We start from the raw sequence: 5448 nt of genomic DNA, 5'->3' as shown, positions 1-5448 counted from the left end.
TGGATTCGTTGGGTTGTTTGTATGGTTTGAAGTTCTTTCACCAGCTGCTTCTTCCCAATATGCCACTTTGCAATCCTTCACGTCAAAGGCTGAAATGACTTGAACATGGGAATGCCTCTTTGTTAGCATACAGGAAAGCCAGTGAGTCAGCGGACCTGCGGAGCCCTTTAGAAGGGCGAACTAATCTTGGACTATCACTAATTCTTCTGCTTTTTTTTTTTAGAAAAATCTCAGGTTTGGTGCTTTTCTGTTCATTCTTTTTTCCAATATCTCTGCAATTAGTTCTGGATGTGCTTTGTGCTCCAAATTACCAAGCTGGGTGCCCCTTGTGCGAAGGGGAGATGGCCTAAGGTTCTCGAGGGCATCAATTCTCGTGCACGAGGTGGCCTAAGGTTTTCGAGGGCATCAATTCTCATGCACGAGGTTCTGCAGGGCAAGTGAATTGAACCATCTACCATTGTACCAGCCGCCTATAAGTTGCTGGTTGTTCAGCTAACCAATACATATTTTAAACTAAAAAAAACTCAAATGGAATGAACATGACCACAATCCTTATATCAGATGCGAAATACATTTATATATCTCTCTTTTGCTTCTTTGGGATCACTTCTAAGCCTAAACTCTGTCCTCCTTTCCACGTTTGGTTTGTTGCCTTCTATGTCGACGCTGTTAAGCAGAAAAATGTGCCAATATATCAGTGAAGGTCATGCTAGTTATTCCCTAATCCTTAAACTAAAATCTAGGCATGGACCCAAATCTTCAGATGGAGAAGGGAAAATGTAAAGAGAAAATAAAGACCACATCTTTGGAAAACCTGCTCTTAAAAACTGAAAATCCAGCTCTTGAGATATTGATTAGCATTACAGGATCTGCGATCTGCAGTTCGCAGCTCTTCTTCTGGATCCACCAGATGCTTATCCACAACACCTGGCTTTCTAGGTAACGTGGTTGTTTTTTGTACATGGAATTACCTGTAGCTATCTAGCATTTGAAAAACATAAGCATACAGATTTAGAAGGGTAAAAACAAGAGAACGTGGGATGACTGACTCATGAATGATTTTTTCTTTTTTTCTTTTTCTAAATTGCTGATGTCATGCCACGATCGTTGATTGACGTCTGGAAGGGCCTTTCCTACCTCTTTTAAACAGAAATTTGTCTTTATTCAAAGAAAAGAAACTAGCTAGAAAACCAAAGAAAGAACTATTTAATACAGCTCAGCTTTACAAATCTGCAGAAAAGAAAACCTGTGATCTTTTGTCACAAGTTCAGTCATGAATTGTACGACCTGTACTTGTGCATGGCATGTGCATTACTGTCGTGATGATGGAAGAGATCACATGTACATGGCACAGCATGCCTTTGCTAAGTCCAACCTAGTAGCAAGCCCTAGATTGAAACAATATATAAAGCTACAGGAGGAAGAACAAAGAAAAAGGGCTCTCTCTCTCTCTCTCTCTCTCAATCTCTGTCGGACACACATACACATGCACATACATGCAGAAAGGAAGGAAAATTATTTGCAAATGAGCTTAAATTTAATACCGATGAACCCCTCTAGTTTAGCCAAGTTTTTGACTTAAATAAGAGAAGGTGAAAAATCTCTCTCTCTCAAACCTTCTGTGAATGCTAACATGCAGAGCAAAATCAGAAATTGATGCCACCAGGGGCTAATTTAGACTGTCAGGGAGGGAGCTCTACTTTGATTAAATTTTATAATTAAAAACATTTGTAAATTTGACTACATCCTGTATTCTGCAGTTGTAATTGTATATTTTTGGAAAATAAAAATCAATATAAAATTGTTGGTTTTTTTAAAGCTAGGATGTTGTATATTGTTAGATTATGCATTTTCAAATAGGGTAAGGGTCCATGCAGAATCTTACGGGTTGTGGAAAAAAGAGAATTGGGAACAGAAATTAGGCCCTAGAGATAAAGGAGACAGTGTAATCTGTGGGTTGTAGAGACTTTGAGCAGAAAAGAAAGGAAAAAAAAACAACAGAAAACAGGCCTTAAATCTTTTTATACAATATAAAAGACCAGTGTCAGGACATGACAACATTAGGCATTGATGGGTACATATTAACTCACCGTTATCTGCTTCGCCAAGTGCTTTCTGCATTACTTGGGTCTCAGATCTTGAAGAGGACAGTGAATGTTCTGTGATCGACCTGATTCATGAGTAAAATTCAGGAAAGGAACTACAGATGAAGTCATGCATACTGATTCACACTGTGCACCTCAAATCAATGTTACTGGAATTATAATTAAAAGGGTAGAGACACATTCACACACACACACACACACACATACACACACACAGAGAGAGAGAGAGAGAGAGAGAGAGAGAGAGAGGAGATAAAGGAAGGAGTTTCTGACATTTGAAAGGAATGCTTCTTAGGCCTAACGTGGAACGTGTACTGAATCACTCTCATGTTCTTGCTGGCAAAAGGCGTTTCTGACATTCCAAATGGAAGAATCGGATAGGAAGTGAGTCACCATATGAAGATCTCAATGATAAAACAAATGGAGTTGGATGCATAAAACTGAAATTAATTGAACCAAGACTACTTAATCCATGGTTTAACAACATACTTTACTTTGGTACAAAGTGAAGAATCAGTGCTTAAATGTGCAAGACGTCCCACTCTATGACAGCCTTGGTCTGTGTTGTTCGGCGACTCAAACAAGAGGGGACCTGATGATAATAACCTAGAGTGCCATGAAGAAAGTAGAGAATCGGGGCTTAGACCTGCCATGATTCACCAGCTACTAGTTCAAAGTGAAGAATCTTACTTAGAACTTGACAAAGTAAGGGGCATGATAGTTTGATCCGCTTGCCACGAACAGTGCTTTCAGGGTTCACACATGACGGACACATTCACTGTGGACATAGTCCGAGACGGTAGAATACTGAATCGCCCCACTATGAAACCAAAGTATAGCAGTGATCAATTTGCACATATCTGATATAAATAATCAATTCTCAAATAGCCATGCACCAAGTGATTTTGACAGTTTAGGTACAAAGACTAAGAAAGGGGTGCAGAAACTTCTGAGTTCAGATTGTATCCTGGAGTGAAGAATGAAAGCGCCGACCGCCATGTAGCAAAATTCATAAACCTAATTGTTTGAGACAATCAGCGAAGTAACAACTTGTAATCTGGAAAAAGGAAATTGTTCATGTTCTGCATAGACTTTACTCATCTGGACTGACATCTTCCGCGCTATTGCGTATATAGTTCAAAAGAGAAGCTGTGCGTGCCAATAAATCTTCGGGTCGCCAAAGGCAACGTTGACAGACCTTAATCGACCACAATGCTGTCCAGTTTAACTCTGCTAGTCTGAACACCATCTAGGAGAAGTCTGAGACCAACTTTTAGTTCTGGAAGACCCTCCTCTAAGACTGCACAGACAGGGTAGATGGGTACGCCCTGCACTCTTTTTTTTCAGTTCTCCATAGACCTCAATTGCACCTGCCTCGCAACTTTGTTAGCAACTACAAGAGATGGCCGCTCAGACAACCCAGGCTGGTGAGTGGTGACATTCTAGTTCCATAACCAGGTCTCTTGGCTGTTCCCACGTTGGAAGCCCTTTTCTTCCATCCAATGAAGCCGATAAATCTACTACACACGCACGAATCTTTGCGACCGCCTATTGATTTAAGTACCGGTGGTTTTCTTACTTCTTCGTTCCTTGTCTTCATTCACTTAAATTCCCACGGTCCATCAATCTCCGACAACCTCACTCATCGACGACCCAAACGCAAAAAATCTCATAAAAAAGGAAATCTGGTCTGTAAGGGCCGTCCCGGATTCCGGATCTGTGGTGATGTGCTTGGAAGGGAAGGGAAGGTGGTGGCAGATTTAAAATAGGAAGGCGGATTTGATTTTAACTAGAGGGGGCAATCAAAGGAGGCACCATCCCTCTGTTTCCTCTCTCGTTCTCTTTCTCTGTGACAGTTAACCAGGCCATACGTTGCTTTCCTCCATATTTCCGTCCGCCGTCTCCTGTTTGCCGCCGATGGGGCGTGCCAAGCTTCCGATCAAACTCATCACCGGCGAACGATCCCGCAACGCCACTTTCACCAAGCGCCGTCGGGGCCTGACGAAGAAGATTTTTGAGTTCTCGACGCTCTGCGACGTGGAGGCGTGCATGATCGTCTATAGCTCAGCGCCGGGGTCGTGCCCCCAGACGTGGCCGGAGGACCCAGCCGAGGTCCGGAGGGTGATCGAGCGGTTCCAGCGGGCGCCTAAGAAGGAGCGCGACAAACGGCAGCAGGACATCTCGAGCCTTCTGCGATCGAAGAAGAAGAAGCTGGAGGAGGAACTGGAGCACAGGCGGAAGGAGAACGCGAAGCTGGCGTCTCTGTTGCTGTGGAACCGATGGAGCCTGGTGGAGGACATGGACCTTCAGGGAGTGCTCGATTTGCAGCTCCTGCTCGACTCCAAGATCAAACAGGTGAGCCGCAGATACCTGGGCGAGTCATCGAAGGTGCTGGGAAGCACGAGGGCGGACCATGTCGCAAGGTACGAGACCCCGCTGCAGTCGGCTCTTCTTCCGCCACCTCCGCTGCCGGCAGCCACCATTACTCTGTCGGAATCGGAAGAAGTACTAGTGCATTTCGGTTACGACAATGACAACGCGCCTTGTGGTGGTGGTGGTGGTGGTGGCTTAACCAGCTGCTGGCTCAGCGACTATGAGGCCGCTCTCGTCCCTGGCGCCACTCCTGCTTTCTACTGCACCCAACCGACGCCATGCATGCAAACACCGGCAGCGTTCGGGTGGGGGATGCAGGAGAGCAACGCCTCCTTCATGGCTGAAGAAACGTTCACCACTAATATCGATGATCAGAAGACGATGAAGCATCAACAGCAGCTCGTCTCTCAAGCACCGCCTTACTCCCTACCCCCACTCCCTCCGATGCACGAGGACATGGATCTGTTTATGGGCCTCATGGATCACTCGGACCCCATGCAGGCGTTTGATTACTTGATGGATTGAAAGTCATGCATGCAAGAGGCCATGGGTAGTCACCGATTCTTCCTAGTTGCTTCAGTGAGTCTTGGCTTCATGGTCGCTTATGTGCTTCTTTTTGTAGCTATTCTCTTTATGCCGGTTTTTGAAGATTTGATTATAAGCTAGGGATTCCATTGATTCAAATTGTAAATATATATTTTCCTTGCAGCATGTAACTGATCTTCCTTCCTTCCACTTCTTGGTCTTGTTAATGTTCCTTTGGAAGTTTTGGTCGGGATTAACTCTGTCTGGTTCAGTGTAATATAATGTAACGTAGATCATCTTATTGGCGGAGCCAAGATTGGTTTTGGGTTGCTGGCCGGTGGCCGGATTTGCTTCCTATAAGCTGCTTCATGTTTGCATAAACGATGTTGGTAGTCGATTAATGATTCATTAATGAAGTTGATCGACTCGATGTCGGCGATGGCTC

The sequence above is a fragment of the Nymphaea colorata genome, chromosome 7 (assembly GCF_008831285.2).
Source record: "Nymphaea colorata isolate Beijing-Zhang1983 chromosome 7, ASM883128v2, whole genome shotgun sequence".
NCBI classification, from domain to species: Eukaryota; Viridiplantae; Streptophyta; class Magnoliopsida; order Nymphaeales; family Nymphaeaceae; genus Nymphaea; species Nymphaea colorata.
This window is presented reverse-complemented; position numbering follows the sequence as displayed.